This window comes from Danio rerio, chromosome 13 (genome assembly GCF_049306965.1).
Source record: "Danio rerio strain Tuebingen ecotype United States chromosome 13, GRCz12tu, whole genome shotgun sequence".
NCBI lineage: Eukaryota > Metazoa > Chordata > Actinopteri > Cypriniformes > Danionidae > Danio > Danio rerio.
The window spans coordinates 53,190,001-53,217,775 of NC_133188.1; the positions used below are offsets into that span (position 1 = coordinate 53,190,001).

Consider the following 27,775-nt stretch of genomic DNA (forward strand, 5'->3'; position numbering starts at 1 on the left):
TTTAAAATTAGACTAAGAGGCTTATGGTTTAACCCTGCCAACACCTAAACTGGAGTAAACTGGTGTGTAGTAGTCAACGTTTGAAGTGGATCAATAAAGTTCTATTCTAACTATTCAACAACACTCATTCTGGTCAATTTGGAAAGAAATAAATCAAATTAAAAATTGTACATGTTAAATGTTGACTTCTGAAAACGTGGTTAAGTTGCTGGTGTGGACACACTAAAAATGATAAAAAAGGCAACTAAATTAACTTCTATTCAAATCACATATGCTGTTAAACATCTAAACCAGGAAAAACCAGAAAAGTGTTATGTTAATATTTTAGGTTTTCTGATAAAGAGCAATCTACTGTTAAAAACTCTCCAAAATTATCAATGAGAGAACAGAAATATTCGTTTTTATTTTAGGTTTTGTACTCCAGAACAGTCTACAACCAATAGAACTCCCAGATTAGTGGTTTTGGAGAAAATAAATTCTTGTTTTTTTTAATGTTTTTATTTGAGGTTCTCTAGGCTAGAACCATCTACAACCAAAAACTCCAAAACCACCAATCTGAAGACAGAAACGTTCATTTTTACATTTATTTGAGGTTTTCTATAGTCTAGAACAATATACAACCAAAGACTCTCCAAAACCACCAATCTGAGAACGAAAATATTAATTTTTACATTTTTGTTTGAGGTTTTCTAGTCTAGAACCGTCAACAACCAAAACCTTTTAAAAACCACCGATCTGAAGACAGAAACATTGTTTTTTATTGTAGGTTCTCTAGTCTAGAACCGTCTACAACCAAAACTCTCCAAAACCACCAATCTGAGATCAGAAACATTGGTTTTAATTGTAGATTCTCTAGTCTAAAACCATCTACAACAAAAAACACTCTAAAACCACCAATCTGAATACAGAAACATTGGTTTTTATTGTAGGTTCTCTAGTCTAGAACAGTCTAGAACAAAAAACTCAACAAACCCACCATTTCTGAGATCAGAAACATTGGTTTTTATTGTAGATTTTCTAGTCTAAAACTGTCTACAACCAAAAACTTTCTAAAACCACCAATCTGAAGACAGAAACATTGGTTTTTATTGTAGATTTTCTAATCTAGAAAAACCACTCCAAAACCACTAATCTGAGATCAGAAACATTGTTTTTTATTGTAGATTCTCAAGTCTAAAACCATATACAACAAAAAACACTCTAAAACCACCAATCTGAAGACAGAAACATTAGTCTTTATTTGATGTGTTCTAGTCTAGAACAGTCTACAACCAAAACTCTTCAAAACCACTAATATGAGATCAGAAACATTGGTTTTTATTGTAGATTCTCTAGTCTAAAACCATCTACAACAAAAAACACTCTAAAACCACCAATTTGAATACAGAAACATTGGTTTTTATTGTAGGTTCTCTAGTCTAGAACAGTCTACAACAAAAAACTCAACAAAACCACCAATATGAGATCAGAAACATTGGTTTTTATTGTAGATTTTCTAGTCTAAAACTGTCTACAACCAAAAACTCTCTAAAACCACCAATCTGAAGACAGAAACATTGGTTTTTATTGTAGTTTTCTAATCTAGAAAAACCACTCCAAAACCACTAATCTGAGATCAGAAACAATAGCTGCGTCCCAAATGGCACACTATACACTATGCACTCATGCACTATGTACTTATGCACTTACACACTCAACAGGATAGTATATGTATGTAGTGGCGTCCCAAATGGCACACTAATGGTTTTTTACTAAGCGGAAATTCAAACCGTTTCCCTGATGACGTCTGACGGTTGCCAAATCAGTGAAATAAACGACCGAATTATCAAATAATACCTGCCGTGAGTATTGCCGCATTCACCATCGGGAGGCGCTATAATCACTCTCGTAGGAGAATTTTGCTTTCACCATCCAAAATAAAGTTATTCAACATGTGCGCCCGATAGCTCCGCCCCTTCCCCTACGTAAGCAAACCTGCGGTCGTTGAGTGCGTGAAGTGTCCATCATTACACACTACATTTTAGCGGCTGAATGAGTGCATCATCCGAGTAATTAAAGTGCACTGAGTTTTCAGTGTGAACACACTACTTACACTATTTATACTACAAAATGGCGTAGAATAGTGCATAAGTATGCGATTTGGGACGCAGCTATTGTTTTTTATTGTAGGTTTTTAAGTCTAGAACATCTACAACCCAAAAACTCTCCAAAAACACCAATCTGAAGACAGAAACATTGGTTTTTAATTGTAGTTTTCTAGTCTAGAACAGTCTACACCAAAAAAAACTCTCTAAAACCACCAATGTGAAGACAGAAACATTAGTTTTATTTGAGATTTTCTTGTCTAGAACAGTCTACAACAAAAAACTCTCTAAAACCACCAATCTGAATACAGAAACATTGGTTTTTATTGTAGGTTCTCTAGTCTAGAACAGTCTACAATCAAAAACTCAACAAACCCACCATTTCTGAGATCAGAAACATTGGTTTTTATTGTAGATTTTCTAGTCTAAAACTGTCTACAACCAAAAACTCTCTAAAACCACCAATCTGAAGACAGAAACATTGGTTTTTAATTGTAGTTTTCTAGTCTAGAACAGTCTACACCAAAAAAACTCTCTAAAACCACCAATGTGAAGACAGAAACATTAGTTTTATTTGAGGTTTTCTTGTCTAGAACAGTCTACAACAAAAAACTCTCTAAAACCACCAATCTGAGATCATAAATACTAATTGTCACGTTTATTTTAGGTTTTCTTTCCTGGTCTAGATATTTAACTACATATGTAATTGAAATACTCTTTTTTTACATTATTATTTCCATTTAATTAAATTTAATTAATGTTTGTGCTCGTATGTTTCTGAATGTAAGCATTCTGACCTAGAGTCTCATTGGGTCGTGTTGACACAGAGCAGATGATGTCCCACGATGCATTGTGCAATCCTTAACTCCAGGTTTCCCACGCTGCTTTGCGTCTGTAATGCGAGTCTGTGCTCTCCAGGACTGAAGTCATATCTCTTTCTCGTTTACAGATAAGCTTCCCCACTGGAAAAGAAAACAGATCTGAGGAAAGCATTTCATCATATCACGGCCAGAGTTCACCACACTGTTAAATCACATCATCTGAACAACTCTTTCTGTGAGAGCTTGAAAATGATGTTTTCTGGATTATTACAGAGTGTAGTCTACACTGAAATATATATAGAGATGTGCTGTAATTTAAACACTTACCGGCCACTTTATTAGGTACACCTGTCCAGCTGCATGTTAACGAAACATTCTTATCAGCCAATCACATGGCAATAACTCAATGCATTCAGGCATGTAGACATAGTCAAGACGATCTGCAGCAGTTCGAGGCAAGCATTAGAATGGGGAAGAAAGGGGGTTTAAGTGACCGACTTTGGGCTCATTAGTACCAATTGAGCATTGTGTCAACGCCACAGCCTACCAGAGTATTGTTGCTGACCATGTCCATCCCTTTATGACCACAGTTCTTCTGATGGCTACTTCCAGCAGGATAACACACCATGTCATAAAGCGTGAATCATCTCAGACTGGTTTCTTGAACATGACAATGAGTTTACTGTACTCAAATGTCCTCCACAGTCACCAGATGTCAATCCAATAGAGCACCTTTGGGATGTGGTGGAACGGGAGATTGGCATCATGGATGTGCAGCCGACAAACATGCAGCAATTGTGTGATGCTATCATGACAATATGAAGCAAAATCTCTGAGGAATATTTCCAGAATCTTGTTGAATCCATGCTACGAAGGATTAAGAAAGTTCTGAAGGCAAAAGGGGGTCCAACCTGGTACTAGTAAGGTGTACCTAATAAAGTGGCCGGTGAGTGTATATATTGGATGTAAATATATATATATATATATATATATATATATATATATATATATATATATATATATATATATATATATATATATATATATATATATATATTATACAATAAAAATCCAGTGGAGTGAATTGTCCAGTGAACTCGCTGAACCTCAGCCGGAGCTAAAAACAGTGTGTCCACACATATGCTGACAGTTTGACAGAATGGTGCCGGGCAGAAATATCCTCAATATCCAGCGCATGTCTTTGACTTCCTTAATTAAATTCCCAAGACTGGAGTGAAGTATAAAGGAACGAGCCCAAAAATGAAGCCCATCTGTGGAGCCAGATGCATTGTGGGACAGCTCAGGTGTCGTTATGACAACAAGACAAAAACTAGAAATCAAAAAGCAAAAACAGAAGGAAACGAAGCTGCATTCGTTTGTCAAGTGAGCCGAAAAGCAGAACAAAACATATGGATGGAGAATAGATGACAAGTGTGCAGCATCTGGAGTGTGTGAGTGTGTGTGTGTGTTTCACCATACACACCTTTACAGCAGATCTTCATCCACACCTCTCAGATATACAGAAATTGTAATTATTTTTTTCAAAAATGTACCAATTTTGTTGTTTAAAGATTTGTTGAAAAAATTACAAATATTTGAAAAATAATTCAAATGAGTCCAGTGTCCAATGATGAAGGAAGAGATGGTGGCATGAATGGACAGTTGAAAGAGAGTTGGATTAAATACAGATGAATGGATGATTAAGCTATAGATAAATGAACAAAGAAGAATATATGGATGGATCTATATGAACAGATGCCTGTATGGTACAAGAACAGACGGACGAACTCACAAACCTACAAACGAAGGAAGGAAAGAAGGAAGGAAGGAAGGAAGGAAGGAAGGAAAGAACAAATTAGAGAATTAATGAATGAATTGCTTGTATTATATTATATTATATTATATTATATTATATTATATTATATTATATTATATTATATTATATTATATTATGTGAATGAATGAATGAATGAATGAATGAATGAATGAATGAATGAATGAATGAATGAATGAATGAATGAATGAACAGATTTGAGAATTAATGAATGAATTGTTTTTATTATATTATATTATGTTATATTATATTATATTGTGTTATATTATATTATGTAAATAAAAGAATGAATGAATGAATGAATGAATGAATGAATGAATTATAATAAATGAATTAATTAAATTTCAACAAATTATTTCAATGAATAAAATAGTTCCACTATTTGAACAGATGCTTGGATAGAATTATGAATGAATGAAAAAATGAATGAATGAATGACTAAACTGAAGAATGAATGAATAAAATAATGAATAAATAAAATGACAAATAAATTAATTAATAAAAGAATGAATGAACAAATGAGAGAATGAATGAATATAATGAATATAATATGAATATTATATTATATTTTATTATGTAAATAAAAGAATGAATGAATCAATAAATTAAATAATAAATAAATGAATAAAAAATGAATAAATGATGAATGTACAAATTATTAAAACTATGACTAAATGAATCAATGATTGAATAAAAGGAATGATGAATTATTTAAAAAATGACAGAGTGAATAAATAAATGAATGAATGAATGGTATATTATATTGTATTGTATTGTATTGTATTGTGTTGTGTTGTGTTGTGTTGTGTTGTGTAATGTTAATTCAATAAAAGGTAAAACATTTTTAGCTTGAATGAATAAAAGGATGAATGAATGAATATGAATAATGATTAAAAGGATGAATGAATAAATATGAATAAGGAATAAAAGGATGAATGAATAAATATGAATAAGGATTAAAAGGATGAATGAACAAACATTATTAATGAACAAAAGGATGAATGAATGAATATGAATAATTAATAAAAGGATGAATTAACAAATATTAATGATGAATAAAAATGAACGAATGATCAGCTTTTTGCATGAAAAAGCTTAAAAATTGAGCAAACTTAGGAAACATAAATATTAATTAAAACTTCTATTTTCAGGTAAACTATCCCTTTCCAGTGATTGTGTGTTCTTCAGTGTGTGTGTGTGTGTGTGTGTGTGTGTTTGTGTACAGATGCAGTGGTCAGTGTGATGGATCAGTCATTATACCGTGGCTCCTGTAATCTCCTGCTCCTCGTTTATCTGCCGTTCTGCTTTTAGAGCTGATGGGATTTGATTGTGGGAATGACTTCAGTGTCTCCCGTGTTCAATTACTCTGATCCTCAGCGGAACAAATGCTGCTTTACTGTTCTCAGATCAGCAGACGAGAAACACACAAACAGAGTTAACAACAGATTAAACATAAGCTGCTCTAGACAGTGCAAATCATTCACGTGTATACACACACACACACACACACACGCACACACACACACACACACACACACGCACACACACACACACACACACACACACACACACACACACACACACACACACACACACACAGACACAGACACACACACACACACACACACACACACACACACACACACACACACACACACACACACACACACACACACACACACACGCAGATAGTATTTTCCTGATACTGGAATTTCTTACTTCCATGCCATATCATCATTCAATACTATTTTCAATACTACAGAAGATAAAATTGTAATATCATTCATTCAAATGACAATAGTTATTAATGACAACATTTCTTTATTTTTCAATGTACAAAAGCATTCAAACTGATCAATAAATAAATGAATGAATGAACGATTGAATGAAAGAAAAAATAAATAAATGAGTGAAATCAGTAAAAGAACAAACATATGAATGAAAGCATGAATGAATAAATGAATAAAATAATAAATATATAATGTTCGATAAATGAATAAGTGAATGAAGGAATAAATGAATTAAACAATAAATGAATGAATGAATAAACGAATGAATGAATGAATGAATGAATGAATGAATGAACGAACGAACGAATGAATGAATGAATGAATGAATGAATGAATGAATGAATGAATGAACAAACAAATGAAAAAACAAACGAACAAACAAACGTATGAATGAAAGCATGAGTGAATAAAGGAACAAATTAAGTAACAAGTAAATTAACAAACAAATGAAGGAATGAAAGCATGAATGAATTAAATAATGAGTGAATAAAACAATCAATATAATATTGGATAAAGTAATGAGTGAGAGAATGCATAAATTGAACAATGAATGAACAAATAAAATAATGAATGAATAAATAAAATGAATGACTGAACGAACAAACAAACAAACAAACAAAAGCATGAATTAATCAATAAATGAATGAATAAAATAATGAACAAGTAAACGAAAAAACAAATGAAAGCATGAATTAATTTTAAAAATGAATGAATAAAACAATACAATACTGGATAAATTAGTGAGTGAATGAATGAATGAATGAATAAAAAAACAAACAATGACTAAAACGAAATGAATGACTAAAATATTAAAATATGAAAATGATATTAAATATTAAAATATGAAATTAATAAAATAATGAATAAAAGCATGAGTGAATGAAATATTGAATCAATAAAACAATGAATGAATTAATTAATGAATGAATGAATGAATGAAATTAGTTAATTAAATAATGAATGCATGAACAAACGAATGAATTTACAAATTAATGAACAGACAAACAAATAAAGAATTGAATTAATAAAATAATGTATGAATGGGCAAGGCAGTGGCGCAGTAGGTAGTGCTGTCGCCTCACAGCAAGAAGGTCACTGGTTCGAACCTCGGCTCAGTTGGCGTTTCTGTGTGGAGTTTGCATGTTCTCCCTGCCTTCGCATGGGTTTCCTCCGGGTGCTCCGGTTTCCCCAGGTGAATTGGGTAGGCTAAATTGTCCGTAGTGTGTGTGTGTGTGTGTGTGAATGTGTGTGTGGATGTTTCCAAGAGATGGGTTGCGGCTGGAAGGGCATCCGCTGCGTAAAAACTTGCTGGATTAGTTGGCGGTTCATTCTATTGTGGCGTTCATTCCCGGAATAATAAAGGGACTAAGCCGACAAGAAAATGAATGAATGAAATTATGAATGAATAAATAAATGAATGAAAAAAAAACAATGACTAAAACGAAATGAATGACTAAAATAATTTTAAAAAATAATGAAAAATGAATGAGTGATTGAATAAATGAATGAATGAATGAATAAAAGCATGAATGAATGAATGAATGAATGAATGAATGAATGAATGAATGAATGAATGAATGAATGAATGAATGTTGCTTTGGACAAAAGCATCTGCTAAATGACTAAATAAAAATGTAAAGGAAAGAAAGAAAGCAGAATAAAAGTGATGTGTTGTCTTTGATGTTTTGATTTGAATAAGATTCTCATTAGAATCAAAGCAAAGGATGCAGAATTCCATTTAAAACACAAACATGCACATATATAGACTTGCACACACAAACAAGCAAAAACACACACACAGACATGCACAAACACATGCATGCACACAAGCGCAAAGGCAAACACACACACACACACACACACACACACACACACACACACACACACACACACACACAGTGTGTGAGGGCTTAAAGCTGGTGTTGATCTCAGGTTGTCTGGATGTATTATCTGAAGGCTGTGCTGCTTCAATCAGACTGATCCGTCTCTCAGATTAAAGAGTGAAGAACAGGAAGTCGATGCTTGAAAACACCACGAAGAGACCAGCACTGACCTTTGACATCTGGCAGATTAAAAACAGGGAATCAACACACACACACACACACACACACACACACACACACATGCACGCACTCACACTCACACAAATTTAAAACTCACTCCATATAATTATAATCTGCCTCTAAAACAGCTTCCAATAATTTCATGTTGATGCTTGCTATGCAGCAACTTGCTTGCCATGTGGCGCATTCCCACAGTGTGTGTGTGTGTTGATGGTGTGTTTGTTTACTTGTCAGCTTGAGTCTCCCAAAAGAAGATCTGCTCTTTAAACGATGGTCTGCATCTTTCCAGTGTTAAAGGACTCCATCATCAGACGTCTGAGACTCTGAGGACCAGCTGAAAGAGAGAACTGGAGAATAAACAAACACTCAGTCGACTTCAGCAGCACATTAAACTGCATGCAGTAAAAGACCTTCAGCTTCTGCTTTAAAGACAGGCTTTATCTCCTGCTAAATTATTTAGCCTCTGTCTCGACGTACGGGCGTTTCGTATCCTTATTTTAGGTCAAATTGAGTTTCTTTCCTTCTGTACTGACAATCTGACAAGCCTGGAGACTCACGCTGTCATATTCACTCTCATATTCTGAAATAATAAAGATTTCATGTTGGATGTCTGAAATTGCTGCTTGATGTCTCCAGGAGCAGACATCATATAATAGGGATGCACCCGCAGGATTTTTCTGGGCCAATATGATTTCAAAGGTTTTTGGCTGATGCCGATAGCAATACTGGTCAAATTGCAAACAATATTTTCTCAATTGAATAAATCTTCATTTAATATTCAACTGTCCAATATTTTAAGAGAAGTACAAGTTTCAAAAGAGATTTTTGCTAATTAATATTTAAATCAATAAAATTAAATGAATAATGAATTTTAAAAAGTTGGGAAATGGTGAATGGATTGATGTATGGATGGATTGAAGGATGGAACTATAAATGGATGAAGGAAAAGATAGATAGATGAATGGATGAATGTATGATTATGGAACGATGAATGGATGAAGAAAACGACGGATTGATGGATGGATGGATGGATGGATAGATGGAACTATAGATAGATAGATAGATAGATAGATAGATAGATAGATAGATAGATAGATAGATAGATAGATAGATAGATAGATAGATAGATAGATAGATAGATAGATAGATAGATAGATAGATAGATAGATAGATAGATAGATAGATAGATAATGGAGCTATGAAAGAATGAAGAAATGGATGGATAGATGAATGAATGGATGGATGATTATGGAACTAAAAAGATAAAGAAAAGAATGAATGGATGGATTATGGGACTATGAATAAATGAAGAAAACGATGGATGTATGATTATGGAACTATAATTGGGTGAAGAAAGGATGGATGGTTTATGGAACTATAAATGGATGAAGAAAAGATGGCTAGATGAATGGATGAATGTATGATTATGGAACGGTGAATTGAAGAAGAAAACGACAGATTGATGGATGAATGGATGGATGGATGGATGGATGGATGGATGGATGGAACTATGAATGGATAAAGGAAAATATGGATTGAGGGATAAATTGATGGATTACAGAACTATGAATGAAGAAAAGGATAGACAAATGAATGGATGGATAGATGATTATGCAGCTATAAATGGATGAAGAAAAGATGGATGGACGGATGGATGGACGGACGGATGGATGGATGGATGATTATGAAGCTATAAATGGATGAAGAAAAGATGGATGGACGGATGGATGGACGGACGGATGAAAGGATAGATGATTATGGAACTATATATGGTTGAAGAAAGGATGGATGGACGGATGGATGGATGGATTATGGAAATATGAATGGATGAAGGAAAAGATGGATTGAGAGATGACGGATGGATTATAGAACTTTGAATGAATGAAGTATAAATAGATGAATGGATGGATGGATGGATGGATGGATGATTACGGAATTATAAATGGTGAAAAAATATGGATGGATGGATTATGGAACTATGAATGGATGAAGAAAAGGATGGCTAGATGATTGGATGGATGGATAGATGATTATGGAATTATAAATGGATGAAGAAAACAATGGATGGATGAAGAAAAGGATGGCTAGATAAATGAATGGATGGATGGAAGAATGATTATGGAACCATAAATGGGTGAAGAAAAAATGGGTGGATGGATTATGGAACTATGAATGGATGAAGAAAAGGATGGCTAGATGAATAGATAAATAGATGGATAATTATGCAATTATAAATGGGTGAAGCAATGATGGATGGATGGATGGACGGATGATGGAACTATGAATGGATAAAGAAAAAGATGGATTGATAGAAGGATGGATTATGGAGCTTTGAATGAATGAAGAAATGGATGAATGGGTGGATAGATGAATGGATGGATGATTATGAAATTATAAATGGATGAAGGAAACGATGGATTGATAAATGAATGGATGGATAATGGAACAAAAAATGAACAAATAAAAGGATGGATAAATGGCTATGGAACTATGAATGGATGAAGAAAGGATGGATGGATTATGGAACTATGAATGGATGAAGAAAATGGATGAATGGAACAATGAATGGATGAAGGAAAGGGTGGATAGATGAATGGGTGGATGAATAGATGGATGGATGATTATGTAACTATAAATAGATAAAGAAAAGGATAAATGGATGGATTATGGAACTATGAATAGATGAAGAAAATGGATGAATGGATTGACGGACGGATGAAATTTTGAATGGATGAAGAAAAATATGGATTGATGGATGGACGGATTATGGAACTATGATTGAATTAAGAAAGGGGTGACTAGATGGATGGAAGGATGGATAATTTTAAAACTATAAATGGACGAAGAAAAAGGATGGATGGATGGATGGATGGATGGATGGATGGATGGATAGATGGATGGATGGATGGAAATATGGATGGATGACATTCTGTAAATGTGTTTCCTTTGTAGTTTTTTCACATTTTTTTCTTACAGGATAAAAGGTTTTCTCTACTTAATTATGTACATGCATCTTTTTGATTGTTTTCTGAGAAGTCGATCTGTATGTAAACAGTAGCTGAATAATTAAATGTAAAATAATACTAAATAGTCTTAATTTTATTAACAATTCAATAAAACTTATCATTTTAATCAGTCAAAGTTACAAACGTTACAGTTTCTTAAGCCTGAATGCTTTTAAAATCAGTCACAGGCCTCAAAAAACACCTGCGCAATCATCAATTATAGTCCAGACTCAACGTTGCGTAGACTCGCGATGTGACTATAGCGAATGATCACACTGCCATACTGATGCTGAAACGATATATTGTGCAGCCCTGCTGGAAACACACAGCTTACGACTTCAATCAAAGATCTCAGCTGTCCTGCATGAGCTCATGCCGCATTACAGTATCAGACTTCACTCATATCATTCTGACTGCAGCCAATCGTCTCATGTGGCTCTTTTTTTTTTCATTCAGAGACAGTGACATACACAGGGCCGGTCTGAATGTTTGCACGGCGTATTTGTGCCTCAAACAAAAGCGAGACACTAGAGAATAAAGGTCTCTGAGCAACCAGCACTTCACACACAACAGAATAAGGTTGCTAAAACACACAGAGCCGAGACGGGTTGCTAAAACACATTGAAGTAGAGCTCTGCGCTATTTGTGGTAGGCGACACCTCCACTTTAAAGCGACACGCCGTTCGTTGTTTCCTTTGAAGCTGCTGTCAGTAATAAATCACATCCCACATTGTCAGAGAGCTCAGCTGAGGGTCAACATACAGACAAGCTGCGAACTGGCTGATTCCAGATACATACATGCTGTAGGGCCAAGTAAACATATAGCGGGTAAAAATAAGTACTGAACACGTCACCATTCTCCTCAGAAAACATATTTCTAAAGGTGCTGTTGACTTAAAACTTTCCCCAGATGTTGATAACAACCAAAGAAAATCCATATGCAAAGAAAACAAAACAAATTATTTTACAAATGAAGTTATGTGTATTAAAATAAAATGAGGCACGGAAAAAGTATTGAACACATGAAGAAAGGGAGGTGTATTCCTATTGGATTCGGATCAGGTGGTTGTCTGGGCCATTCTACAGCTTGATTTTCTTTCTCTGAAAGCATCTGAGAGTCTCCTTGGCTGTGTTTTGGATCAGTGTCTTGCTGAAATGTCCACCCTGGTTTCATCTTCATCCTCCGGCTCATGTAGATGTTGGACTGAAGCAGCTGATGTTCATTAACACTGAAGAAGGGCAGAGATTTCAGCTGCTGTCTGGGCTTTCACTGCCGAGCTACACCTCCCTTTCTTCATGTGTTCAATGCTTTTTTCCTGGGTCATTTCATTTTATTACTCATAACTTAATTTGTAAACTGATTAATGTGTTGTCTCTGCATATATGGATTTCTTTGGTTGCTATCAACATGAAAATTTCAAGTAAACAGCACCTTTAGAAATATGTTTTTTGAGAATAATGGTGACGTGTTCAATTTCCCCCAATGTATATATCGCAAAGAACACCACATCTCTAGAACTGCTTGATCTTGCAGATTCGCACTCTATAACATCAGAAAGGTCCGACTCTTCCTATCTGAACATGCAGCTCAACTCCTTGTTCAAGCTCTTGTTCTCTCCAAACTGGATTACTGTAACTCTCTACTAGCCGGGCTTCCAGCTAACTCTATTAAACCTCTTCAGATGTTTTAGAACGCAGCAGCACGAGTGGTCTTTAATGAACCTAAACGAGCACATGTCACTCCGCTGCTCATCCGTTTGCACTGGCTGCCAGTTGCTGCTCGCATCAAATTCAAAGCTCTGATGTTTGCTTACAAAGCGACTTCTGGCCTTGCTCCTTCTTATCTGCTCTCACTTCTGCAGATGTATGTGCCCTCCAGAAACTTGCGTTCTGTGAATGAACGTCGCCTCGTGGTTCCGTCCCAAAGGGGGAAGAAATCACTTTCCCGAACTCTCGCGTTCAATCTGCCCAGTTGGTGGAATGAACTCCCTAACTGCATCAGCACGGCAGAATCACTCGCTGTCTTCAAGAAACGACTAAAAACTCAACTATTTAGTCTCCACTTCACTTCCTAATCTGCAATTGCCTCTCTGGATTACACTTTACACACCTGAAACTTGCCTACAGCACTTATTCATTGTTGCTCTTATAGTTGTGTAAATTGCTTCCTTGTCCTCATTTGTAAGTCGTTTTGGATAAAAGCGTCTGCTAAATGACTAAATGTAAGTGTAATGTAATGTATTGCAATGTCATCTTTTTGAGACGGGTCTGGATGTAGACCCTGTGCATTGTAATCTGAGCTGCATGCAATGCTTTTTAATGCACACACCTGACCCCACCCTTAACCCTCACATTGATGTCTATAGTTCCATTAGCTGCGTTTATTGCACCTAAAGCGAGCGAGGCAAGGTGAGCCAAGGCCAGTCACGTTTGCACTGTCACTTTCGGGGCCTAATCGGGCCAAAGCGGGGCTTTCATGGGGTCAGCGGCCGGCCTTTTTTGGCCCGCCGAATACCTTGGGCCAAAGAGGGCCATCTGCGGCTTCGGGGCGGAGTGAAAGGAGAGGTGGAGTGCGGACACAGTTTTCCGATCGTACACGAGTACATGCGCCAAACAAATAAACAAATAAGAAAAAGAAAACATCTAGCCTTAAAGGCTGGGGTCTTTTGCTTATGATCGCCCTTATGTTTCCCTTTTTAAATGTAATGTGTTCACACCAGACGCAGAAAGCGCGGATAAATCGCACTATTCGCGCGTAAATAGCCGCGTGAACATTTGAGGTTACTCACTTCATTCGCGTGTCAAATTTACTTCAGAACCGAAGTGTGAGCTCTGTGAGCTCATAAACTCCTCCAGAAACCTGGCTGACAGAAGCTTTCAGCGGTGCTTCTGACTGAGCCCAGCCCAGTTTGATGAACTGTGATGAACCGGTGTCGGCTGGAGGATTTCCCCTGGAACAACGACAACAAGCAATACGTCACAATCACGCCCCCACAAGAGCAAGCTGCTGATTGGTTAACACGGCGCGAATGTCTGCTGAAGTTCAGATTTTCGAACTCAATAGATTAGCGTCAATTGCGCAAAACGCTCAATTCATGCGGCGCCATTCGCACTGCGCCATTCGCGCAATTCTCATCATTCGCGCGTATCACACCGCAGGATGTCTATTTGCACGTTTGCATTGACTTAACATGTAAATCACTCGCGCTTGACACGTTTGACGCATGTTCCGCGTCTGGTGTTAACGCAGCATAAGGCTGCAGCATAAAATAATACTATTTTAAGTTATAAGTGACTTTTCTTTGCTGCGTCTACCTCGAACGCATAATAATCTTTACACCATAAAGACACAGCAGACAGTAAAGGTTGTCGAGAGTTTTTGTCAAGTTTAAAAGGTGTGTTTGTGCGTGTTTAGATTCATGTATATGTGTGAGACCGAGCAAAAGAGCACTCCCTTTCAGCTCTGTTAATGCCGCGAGCAGCTTTTTTTTTTTTTTTTTTTTTTTTTGGGAAAGAATACACAATATGAATACAACAGAAAGACATGAAACTTAACAAATTTCACGTCCACTTTTGTAGGCTCAAACCAATAGTGTCATATCGTGATAAAATAGCCTACGCTATATTGAAATAATTAAAAGAATTACAAATATCGGATATAATAAAATCACATTAAATAAATAAACCGATATAAAACTAACAAAAGCTAAACCAATTAAGGTATATATACAATACATGAATTAAACCATTTAAAGCCATATTAAACTTTCATTTTACAAAGGCCTATCTGGAAAAAAAAGACGTGAGATATTTTTTAAAAAACAATTAACACCGGAGGAGGTTTGAAATATTATTTATTAAGTATTTGGATACGATCATATTAATCAAATCATGCAAACAGAGCATTTTTTCGGTGAGAAAAAGCAGAAACTAGCCAACTTTTTTTTCTGTAGGCTAGGCTATCTTTTTTTTTTCTTAAATACATGAAGAGCTTTACTAGTGAAGAGCTGCTGAGCACAACGAAATATAGGCTATATTTTATTACTTGCTCCTACGTGCTGAAACACTGAACACTTTCCTTTATTTAAGATACAATACGCAAACATCCTTAAATAAAGGGGAATGTCCAATTAAGTGTCATAAAGCCTATAGGGAAAAATCAGTAGGTTTCAGGTCTCTCCGGAGCATTTGGGCTGATTGTTTGACAGCGTCTATCTAAACGAGGATGTTATAAAAGACATTTTTTTCACCGAGTTATTAATGAAAAATTTCAGTGGGTTTTATAATATGGATGGGTGCGCTCACTGCGCTGGGTCCCTCTGTTAGTGGCAGGACCACTCGATGTTCGAAGCCAACAGTTGGTCGGCGAGTAAATGAATGTAATGAATAGAAACATACAGGCATGTGTGTATAGACATATAATGTAATGCTGTACAGTAACGGGTCATTTGTTTGTCTCGGTTGTCTTCATTTTAATGGTTTCGTGACGATGCGATGGTTGGCTTTATCTGGCTGATTCCCGCTGAAGTGGGCGGGTTGTGTGACGTTTGATTCGGGGGATGTTCTGGGGGCGGGGTTTGCATGACGCGCTGCAAGCTACTAGCCCGACAGTGGAAACGCGACATGATTTTGGCCTCACTAATCAACCTCCCGGGCGATTGGCCCGGCCCAGCGCGATAAAAGCCCTGCCTCTCACTGCCCAACAGTGGAAATGCAGCTATTGAGTGCACTGTGTCTGATATGCAATCTCAGCATGCATCTTCAAGGTTGCATCCAGATACTATTGAGATTTTTCCAATATTATTCAACTATGGTTGCATACACTGCAAAAATTATATTGATTGTAGGTATTTTTCATATACTTTTTAAGTCTTAGGTGAAACAAACTACACCATGAAAGAACACATGCACATTTTCTTAATACAACAATTAAACCAAAATAAATATTGCACATTTTGATTGTATGTACACACTAATATCCCGCGTCATTTTATATATCATTTAGATATCTGCGCTAAAAAAAAAAAAACAGGACAAATACTAAGGAAGAAAGGCAATAATTGCTGCATTTCTGGATGTAAGGATTTGAGGGAGTTCGTCTGCTCTTCACTGTCGTATCTACCACTCTGTGCTGTGTTGTATTTTGGGTTATCTTCTGCGTTCACGAACAGCACACAACAACACCTCCACAATCTCCTGACAAACTGCTGCCCACATGCATGACCCCGCACTGAGACCTTCAGCTGGATTCTTAATAAGCTATTTGTGTCATTCTGGAGGAGGTTGTGCTGATAGGACTCTATTTCAGTCTTCAAGTCAACAAAAATGGCATTCACAGCATATTATATAACACAGTACAAAAAATAGAATAATCAATGAAAACATTGGAGGGTGAGAAGAAGAAAAAATGACACTACAATTGAGTGAATGAATGAATGAATGAATGAATGAATGAATGAATGAATGAATGAATGGCTCATTCAATGAATAAATGAATGCATGAATGGATGACAGAATAAATGAACAATTGGCTGACTCAATAAATGAATGCATGGCAGAATGAATAAATTGCTGAATGAATGAATTGCTGAATAAATGAATAAATGAATGAATTAATTAATTAATGACCCAATGAATGAATGAATAAATGGGTTACTCAGTGACTGAATGAATGGCTGAATTAATGACTAAATAAATAAATAAATGGCTGAATGGATGGATGGCTATATGAACGAATGAACGAACGAACGAATGAATGAATTAATTAATTAATTAATGGCTGACTCGGATTAATGAATGAATGGCTGAATTAATAAATAAATGTATAAATTAATGAATAAATGACTGAATAAATAATTGGCTTACTCAATGAATGAATGGCTGAATCAATGACTAAATTAAAAAATGAATGAATTGCTGGCTGAATGAATGAATGGCTGACTCAATGAATGAATGAATGATTTTCTCATTTAATGAAGAAATGAGTGCATGATTAAATGACAGAATAAATGAACAATTGGCTGACTCAATAAATGAATGAATTTATAAATGGATGGATGGGTGGATGGATGAATGGCTGACTCAAATGAATGAATGAATGAATGAATGAATGAATGAATGGCTTACTCAATGAATGAATGGCTGAATCAATGACTAAATTAATAAAGGAATTAATTGCTGAATGAATGAATGGCTGTCTCAATGAATGAATAAATGAATGATTGGCTCATTCAATAAATAAATGAATGCATGAATGAATGACAGAATAAATTAACAATTGGCTGACTCAATGAATGAATGCATGGCAGAATTAATAAATTGCTAAATGAATGAATTGCTGAATGAATTAATTAATTAATTAATGACCCAATGAATGAATGAATAAATGGCTTGATCAATGACTGAATGAATTGCTGAATTTATGACTAAATAAATAAATAAATGGCTGAATGAATGGCTATATGAATGAATGAATGAATGAATGAATGAATGGCTGACTCGGATGAATGAATGAATGGCTGAATTAATAAATAAATGCATAAATGAATGAATAAATGACTAAATAAATAATTGGCTTACTCAATGAATGAATGGCTGAATCAATGACTATATTAAAAAATGAATGAATGGCTGAATGAATGAATGGCTGACTCAATAAATGAATAAATGAATGATTGGCTCATTCAATGAATAAATGAATGCATGAATGAATGACAGAATAAATGAACAATTGGCAAACTCGATGGATGGATGGATGGATGGATAGTGGGATGAATGGCTATATGAAAATGAATGGCTAAATAAATGAATAAAAGAATGAATAAATGAATGAAAGAATATTTGGCTTACTCAATTAATGAATGGCTGAATTAATGACTAAATTAATAAATGATTTTATGGCTGAATGAATGAATGAATGAATGAATGAATGAATGAATGAATGAATGAATGAATGAATGAATGAATGAATGAATGGTAGTTCAGACATCACTTGTAAGTAATTTCATTGAAGTCTCTGGAGTTTTTTAGGCACTAACTTTAATGGAGGTGGCTTGGTGGAAATGGACTGGGTGTGTGTGTGTGTGTGTGTGTGTGTGTGTGTGTGTGTGTGTGTGTGTGTGTGTGTGTGTGTGTGTGTGTGTGTGTGTGTGCAACACCACAAAGCAGCACACCCATTACACTGCTTACATAATTATCATGAGCAGGATTACAGTGAAACTCCTCTGCACTGTTCAACAGCCCTGACACACAAAATAAAGCACGTTTCCACCTTCACATCCAAACCACCAATACTACTGTTCAATTCCTTCAAGACGAGACTGCTGCTAGCCAAAAAGCGAGAGGGTCATGCGTGTGTTGACATCAGAGCAGAACAAAACACTCTGTCCAGCTCAAAACAAAGCCACGGGTCTGTTTTGGTGAAAGTGTTTGTTCAATTGTTATTCAAAACTGCTCTTTGTGTTCGCAGAAAACAACGTGTCTCTGTTCGGTTACGTGCAAACACAACAGTCATACCAGAGTTATTATAGATCCACATTTTAATGAGTCTTTATCATTTCAGCTCTGTTTTAGTTCATTTCATCAATGTTTTATTCGTTTTTGTTAGTGTTTATTTTATTTTATTGTTTAACACAATTTTTACTTCATTTCATTTTCCTTTAGTTTAGTCCTATTATTTATCAGGGGTCACCACAGTGGGATGAACCGCCAACTATCCCAGCAATTGTTTTACACAGTGCATGCCCTTCCAGCTGTAACCCAGTACTGGGAAACACCAATACACACTCACATTTACATAAATACACGTCGGTCAATTTAGTTAATCAATTCCCCTATAGCGCATGTGTTTGGACCGTGGAGGAAACCAAAGCACCTGGAGGAAACCCACGCCAACATGAACATGCAAACTCCACACAGAAATGCCAACAGACCCAGAACAGTGACCTTCTTGTTGTGAGGCGACCACTGAGCCACCGTGTCGCCCTTACAATTCTTACGGCCCATTCACACGGGGCGTCAGTGTCAACACTTCCCATTCACTTTGAATGGGTGACATCAGGCGATGCAGAACTGCATTGTGGATCCGTCGGCGCCACTTCAGAGGCGTTGCTCGCTGCATACATTGGGATTTGATCAACTTTTCAAGCACCGACGGAAGCGTCAGCCAATCAAATCTCTGTATGCAAATACATCTGCTCAGGCAGTAGCTGAATACGGACTAATTTTATTGGCTGACGCTGCTATGACGATCGCATCAGCCCCAACTTCAGACACGCCCTCTGACAAGCATTGAAGCTGAAGCCCCGTGTAAATGGGGTGTTATTTAGTTCTTTTAATTTTAGGCACAGCTTACATTAACTCTTCTGGAAACCACATAAAAAAATCAAACATGATATTTTAACAAACAAACATTGGATACAAAAGCAATCAATTGCAATGAATAAAAATACAAATTCATCATTGCCATTATCATCATCATCATCATGATATTTATATATATATATATATATATATATATATATATATATATATATATATATATATATATATATGTATATATATATATATATATATATATATATATATATATATATATATATATATATATATATACACTATATATATATATATACACATTTTTATCTAAAGTCATGCTCTTGATTGATGTGTTTGTCAGAATAAGTGCTTATTTATTATTATTTTTTACTAATAATCATTTTATTGCATTAATGTGATTTTGTAAATTATTTTATTTTAATATTTTTTATTTAATAAATTTTGTTTTTTTTCATAAGCTTATATTTTAATTATTTATTTAATTTTACAATTTATTTGATATTTAATATTATTTGATCTTGTATATTTTATTTTATTTTATTTTATTTTAGTACCAACCAATTTTAGTTTTCAAAAATGAGTGCTTTTACTAAAATGAGAGCTTATTTATCATCACCTTTTGCTAATTATTATTTTATTGCATTCAATTTTTCAGTAAATGTTTATTTGACTGAGTTATTTATTTATTTAATTTTAATATTTTCTTATTTAAATTTTGTTTTGTTTTATTTAAAAATTTTATTTTTCATTTTATTATTTATTTAATTAAAATCTACTTTATATTTTGATTGATCTTTGATATTTTATTTTATACTTTATTTTAGGACTAACAGTTTTTAGTTTTCACTAAAGTGTTTGTCAGAATGAGTATTTATTTATAAATGTTTTGCTAATTATTATTTTATTGCTTTAAATATTTCAGTAAATGTTAATTTTGTTAAGTTTTTCATTTATTGTGATTTTGTAATTTATTTTATTTTAATTTTATTATTTTATATTTTGTAATTATTTATATTTTCTATTATATTGTTTTAATTAATATTTTACTTTATTAATTTAATTTAATTTTGTCTTGTTTTATTTTATATATTTTAATTTAATTATTTTAATATTGTTTATTATTATTTAATTTTAATTTAATTGGATTTTTTAAAAATGTACTTTATTTTGTTTTACTTGATTTTATTTTACTTTACATTTTTGTTTTATTTTTTTCTATTTTACTTTATTCTATTTTATTCACTTTATTTTAGGACCAACAGTTTTTAGATTCATTTACTAAAATAACCGTGAGTCATACAAACAAACTGAAATCTGGTTGCATAACACGCATAAAAGAGCCCAGTTGCACCACTTTTCCTGCCACGCACACCTACCAGTGGTGCTGTTAATTATGTCTGGCTGATTGCATTTGCATTTATTACACAATGTCAAGCACTGCAGGGCTTTGGGTGTGAAGTAAATCAATGAGAGCACTTTAGTGAACTCCAGACTCACTCATTTCAGTAATGAACGGATCTGTCTAAACACGTCATCTCCAAGCAGCTTTCCCAGGCTTCAAGCTTTAATGACAAAACATTGTTATGCAGCTCATAAATTACAGAGAGCACAGACAAATAATGACGCTGCGACTCACGCTAATTTTTATTAATTATGTATCGTCACTCCCTGCTCACTTAAGAATGTGGGCGAGACTTTCCAACAGATGACAACACTGCAAAACGAGAGTGAGAGTTTCTGTTAACAGCGTTGAATGTTAATAAAATATCTGTTTCTGTTACTATATAATGACACAATTTTGCACACATCGACTGCATATTGATTAAACATCCTAGATTTCAGAATTCAACTCAGTCGTGTGCTTTTTAAATATATACAACCTGATAAAAGTCAAGATAATAACGTGACTTCTACTTGATCATTTGGAAAAGTGGCAGAAGCTGGATTTTTCCCATGAATCATCTGTTGATCTGCATCCCAATCATCAAGTTTGGTGAAGGAAAAATCATGGTTTGGGATTACATTCAGTATGGGGGAATGCAAGAGATCTGCAGAGTGGATGATCAACATCAACAGCCTGAGGTATCAAGACATTTGTGCTGCCCATTACATTACAAACCACAGGAGAGGGACAATTCTCCAGCAGGATAGCGCTCCTTCTCATACTTCAGCCTCCACATCAAAGCTCCTAAAAGCAAAGAAGGTCAAGCTGCTCCAGGATTGGCCAGCCCAGTCATCAGATATGAAGATTATTGAGCATGTCTGGGGTAAGATGATGGAGGAGGCATTGAAGATGAACACAAAGACTCTTGATGAGCTCTGGGAGTCCTGCAGGAACGCTTTCTTCTTCATTCCAGATGACTTTATTAATCAGTGGTTTGAGTCATGTCAGAGATGTATGGATGTAGTCCTCCAAGCTCATGATGGAGTCAGACACAATATTCATTCTGTCTCCACTGCAGCAGGACTTTATATTCTATACTGGACATTATTTCTGTTCAGTCACAAGACTTTTGTTCAATTCAATTCAATTCAGCTTTATTTGTACAGCGCTTTTACAATGTAGATTGTGTCCAAGCAGCTTCATATAAATGGTCATAGTAACTGGAACAGTGCTTTAGTGTTTAAGTTCAGTTCAGTTTAGCTCAGTTCAGTGTGGTTTGAAGTCATTACTGAGAGTCCAAACACTGAAGAGCAAATCCATCGATGAGTAGCATTTCAGATCCTGAACCATGCAAGCCAGTGGCGACAGCGGAGAGGGAAAAAAACTTCACCTGATGGGAGTAAAGAAAAAAAACCTTGAGAGAACCAGAATCAGTTCGGCACGACCTTTTTAATTTCTCTGCTGGCCAAAAGTCTTTTGCAGAGCTGCAGTCTCAGCAGTGGAGGCTGGAAGCTGCCCTCAGCGAAGACTCGTCTGACCCTGGAGCGTCACTTTAGTCTAAGCAGAGTCAGACCTTACTGTACTAATGAAATCATTCAAAATCAAGACATGATCATATTTTATTGTGCTCAAATAAGCAAAATCTACAGGCCTTTGCCTTTCATATAAGATACTTCTGATACCAAATGATCAACTAGAAGTCAACTTATGTGTTGTTCCTGAAACTTGGATACAACGTATATCAGGTAAAATTAAACATGGATAAATATTTGCAATGTCTTATTTTTATGTTGTAGGTCTGTGTATTTAAATATACATTTTAAACATACAATATTCAAAATGTAAATAGAAACATAGGCAACACACACACACACACACACACACACACAATGCATATTTACAAATGAAGAGTTTAGAAAACCCTCTTAATCCATCAGATCTCTTTTCTTGTAATTGAGCATTTTTTATCAGGCTCCTATAATTAGGTTCAGAAGTTTAATTTTATATGTAATGATGAGGTTATTAGCAGGTAAATAAAATAACTTTTTTCATAAATGTCACATTAGACAATTCTTTGGTTTTTAACAGTGTAGATTTTCTTTTTCTTTACCTAAATCCACATCTGCTTTTTTTTTTTTTTTTTTTTGCAAAAACCTCTAAATCCACCTATTGATGGTGTAATTACCTGAAAATCACTAAAGATGCAATTAGAAATGATTTTACCAAACATAAAAACACCTCAAATTAAAAATATATAAATCTGTCAAGTAAGTGGCGGTTCATTCCGCTGGATAAACCAGGGAAAAAGCAGAAGGAAAATTAAGGAATGAAGTCTGTCAAGTGCATTAATCAACTACATAAAAGGGCACCTATGGAGAAAAATGTACTTTTGAAGCTGTTTGGACAGACATGTGTGTAGGTATAGTGTATAGACTGTCATATTGACTGTCATCACACCAAGTCCTTTTTTTTTCAATTTAACAAAATTAAAAACGGTGGACCAACGGTTTTCAGGCCGACCGCAACTTGACGTAGGAGTGCGGTCCCCCCGCCCACCAATATTGATTGACAGTTGCGTATTAACAGTTCTCCGTAGTGATGCGTATAATCATATCAACAAGACAGGACGTGTGCAAAGCAACCAGGAATCAAAAACCTGTTCAGTGTGCTAGAATCATCAATCATCATCAAATGTGATCAAGAGTGAGTTTAAAACGTTTTAAAACAGTGCACGTGTGTAATGAAGTACAGCGTTTCACTTCATTAGTACAGCCGCGTGTCAGAATAATTATCCGCTTGTAAAGTGATGATGTGTTTTGTGACGTACGTAATACTGTTACCGGGTCCAAGCCGCCACTCATTTGAGTTGAGAAATTATTTGTTTATGATCACTTTTAATTCATATCACACATTAAAGTTCATTTTTATATAAAGTCATAGTGTACACAACAATCTCTGGGCTTGCTGCATCACAAATACCACAATTTTAACAATTTAAAAAAAAATTAATCCCTTTCTGGCCATTGGATATTAGGCATGGACATATATATTGTGATCGTGATTTTTGTAAGTATTAAATCACTTTGTAAACGTTTATTATTACCATTTCATGAGTCTCCCCATACAGCTGAATAGAGTAATTGGACCTGGAAGCCGCTTCGCGTGACGTAACACTTAACAAGCGGATAAAAGAAGACGCTTCAATCCCGGTTTGTGGAAGTTAAATCAGGTTTATTTTGTACATTAACATAACAGATATCAATACAGCAGTGGAGATTAACCTGTATCCTGTCACATATGCATGCAAAACAGTGCAAACTCAACGCGCAAATGCATCTAATACTCATTGTTAAAGTTCTTACTGTAGAATTTCTCACAAACGTTACGTGAGATCATCCTGAGGCAGCCGAGGGCGGAGATTAAGGCACGCTGAAAGGCACGTGGGAACGGTGGGCAGGGAGGACTAGCCTCGAAGACCCAGAACACAAAAACAGCAACAAGCTGTTAAGAGCTATAAAACAAAGTTCAGAAAGCTAATAAATAATCTGATGGGTGTTTTGAGCTGAAACTTTACAGACACCTTCTGGAGACACAAAAGACTTCTCTTAAATCTGGAAAAAGGGGTAGCCTAGGTGCCCTTTAAAACTGACATTAATACTTAGCCATAAGGTCTCGGTCTCCTGTTTATCCTCAGAGCATCTACGTGAGATAATAGAACGGTATCATAACTCTGTCTTACGTGAAATGTTGCTGTTTAATGTATAGCAGGGTTCAACGCTAAGGATTTTTTTCTACTGGCCTGATCGGACCAGTGGTTCAGATTTTTACTTGCCCTGCCAATATTTTCACTGACCCTACCAAAAAAAAAAAAAAAGTTAATAGCTATTTCTTAGCCACAGATTAAAAAAAGTGTCAAAATGTTTGTAAATCTAGAATTTAATTATAAGAAAAAATGTTAATAAATGTATAATGAGCAAAATTCAAAGTTTTATGCAAACAAAATTAGCAAAATGTGCAGGTTTTTTATTGCAAAACAAAAGATGGCTGACCTGCCAAACTGACAAGTCAAACATCACTTCATTTTTTTTGATCGTGGTATACTCTAGTAAATGTCTGCTACCAAGACAGTTGAAACAAATGTTTTCCTTTAGCATCATCACTTGATGTTGCCGCCATGTTGCTGTCTCTTCGCTGTACTGGTTGTTACGAAAAAAAATAACATGCTCCATGCATCCAATCAGATAAGAGGAACCGAGAAGGTAGCATTTGAAGGCTTAACAACACAAACGGTTTCTCGATTCTGACTGTACGCAATTGACTAATAGTTACAGGCAACTTTAGTGACAGCGCATCAGTGGCCCAATCGGGCCAGTAACGATCCTGTCTACTGTCCCGAGCATCTCACACGCTGGCCCCGGGCCATCGGGCATTCCTTATTGTTGAGCCATGGTATAGTAAATCAGACTTGTTCAAAGTAGCGTCGCTGCGCAAAAACATGTCATGAATGCATGTTCGACTTCTGACTGTACAGTGTGTTTTCTTTTTCTTATAATGCAGTTTTGAGGTACGGGACATTTTCATTTGCCATTCACTGACAGTTGGACAGGCTCATCCAGTTCATCAAACTCCGTCTTTTAAAATCGAAATCGAAATCAGAATATGTCTCCTCATAAAAGTCGGCGTATCAGCGCTCTGCTACACTGAAAACGTATAATTCAATTCGCGCCCTCTGATTTGTTTTTGGCATTTGTCAGCTTTTCCTGCCAAAGGCATATGGCGTTTAGAGGATTTTGCCAACAAACTGTTATTTCTGAATGTGCTGACGCCGGGATTTAGATGATTAGAAGCAAATCTATTTGTTTAACATGTACTAGCATTCACTCAATGTCATTAGCTCATTTTTGGCAGAAGTGGCGTTTAGCGTCTTTTGCATCTGAACTCGGTTCGATCCTCATCTCAGTTGCCGTTTCTGTGTGGAGTTTGCATGTTCTCCCTGCGTTCACGTGGGTTTCCTCCGGGTGCTCTGGTTTCCCCCCACAGTCCAAAGACATGCGGTACAGGTGAATTGGGTAGGCTAAAAAACTGTGCGTAGTGTTTGAGTGTGTGTGTGTGGATGTTTCCCAGCGATGGGTTGCGGCTGGAAGGGCATCCGCTGTGTAAAAACGAGCTTGATAAGTTGGCGGTTCATTCCGCTGTGGCGACCCCAGATAAATAAAGGTACTAAGCTGACAAGAAAATGAATAAAATAATCTAGTTTCATATTTTCTAGCACAGTACATCCCTAATATCCAACTCTAGTTAGAAACTAATCTTTTATTTTATTAGGGGCTCAAGAACCTTTCTTGGCATCCATGACACAATGTTGATCTCTTATTCCTGCCATGGTGTCAGTTTTCCAGCACGCCAATCCATCTCTCAGACCCTAACATGGAAAGTATTCCCACCTCTCGAAGAATGCCAAATGGAGACACGCAGATCTGGTAATCCTGCAGTTATTAGGAGCATCTCAGGGCCAACAGCCTCACACTGCCCTCATGTTCTCCGTCCTCCGCCTCGGGCCTTAAAATATCGGGCCGCATCAGCAGTTTTATCCGCGTCTCTTGGCAAGTTAAGACATTGCAGCAGCTGTTGCTGGAAAATACCGCAGTTACCGCCGCAGATAAGCTGGCATGGAGCTGCTTCTAGAGTTTCTCCCTCAGATGAACCTGGATGTGACCTCATGTTCTGCAGTCATGTGGACAGCTGGAGAACGCTGGAGATACGCAATAAATCACTGCTCTACAGTTCATTTAAAGGACCCGCAGCATCAGAAATGGACGGTCAGTTTTGCAAAGTGTTAGGATGAGTCATTTTACTGGATGGACGGACAGATGGATGGAAACAAATAAAGAATGAATGGACAGATGAAAGACAGATGAAAGACAAAGATATTTATCCTTCTATTGTTTTCATTAAATAGTAATTTATTGGTTTGTCCGTCCATCTAAAATATTGACAGATGAATAAAAAAAATAGACAGATGGATGGAGAGACAAATCTAGAGATGGATGGATGTATGGATAGAAAAATCTAGAGATGAATGGACAGACGGATGGATGAATCCAATGGATGGATGGATGAATGAAATCTATGCATGGAAGGATGAATGAAACCAATGGATGGAAGGATGGATGGAAACCAATGGATGGATGGAAACTAAAGGAAGGACGAAACCAATGAATTGATGAATTCAATTGATGGATGGACGAATAAAACCAGTAGATGGATGAAATCAATGGATGGATAGATGAAATCGATGGATGGATGGATGAATGAAACCAATGGATGGATGGATGGATGAAATCAATGGATGGATGTATGGATGGATGGATGGATGGACAGATCAAATTGATGGATGGATGAAACCATTGAATGGGCGGATGGATGAATAGATGAAATCGATGGATGGATGGATGGA

The 27,775-nt window shown here is 35.8% G+C and overlaps 1 protein-coding gene and 1 long non-coding RNA gene across 2 annotated transcripts in view; one reads left to right on the forward strand and one right to left on the reverse strand.

Moving 5' to 3' along the window:
- Positions 1–27,775, forward strand: part of LOC100331556 (signal induced proliferation associated 1 like 2) — an 823,625-nt gene that overhangs the window by 692,142 nt on the left and 103,708 nt on the right. The window lies entirely within an intron of this gene.
- The window catches only part of LOC141377083 (uncharacterized), a 160,927-nt gene continuing 139,699 nt past the window's right edge, over positions 6,548–27,775 (reverse strand). The window contains exons 2-3 of the long non-coding RNA XR_012389003.1: positions 8,820–8,926; positions 6,548–8,591 (exon numbers count right to left, since the gene is read on the reverse strand). This is a non-coding gene — a long non-coding RNA (uncharacterized lncRNA). The remainder of the gene's footprint in view (positions 8,592–8,819; positions 8,927–27,775) is intronic.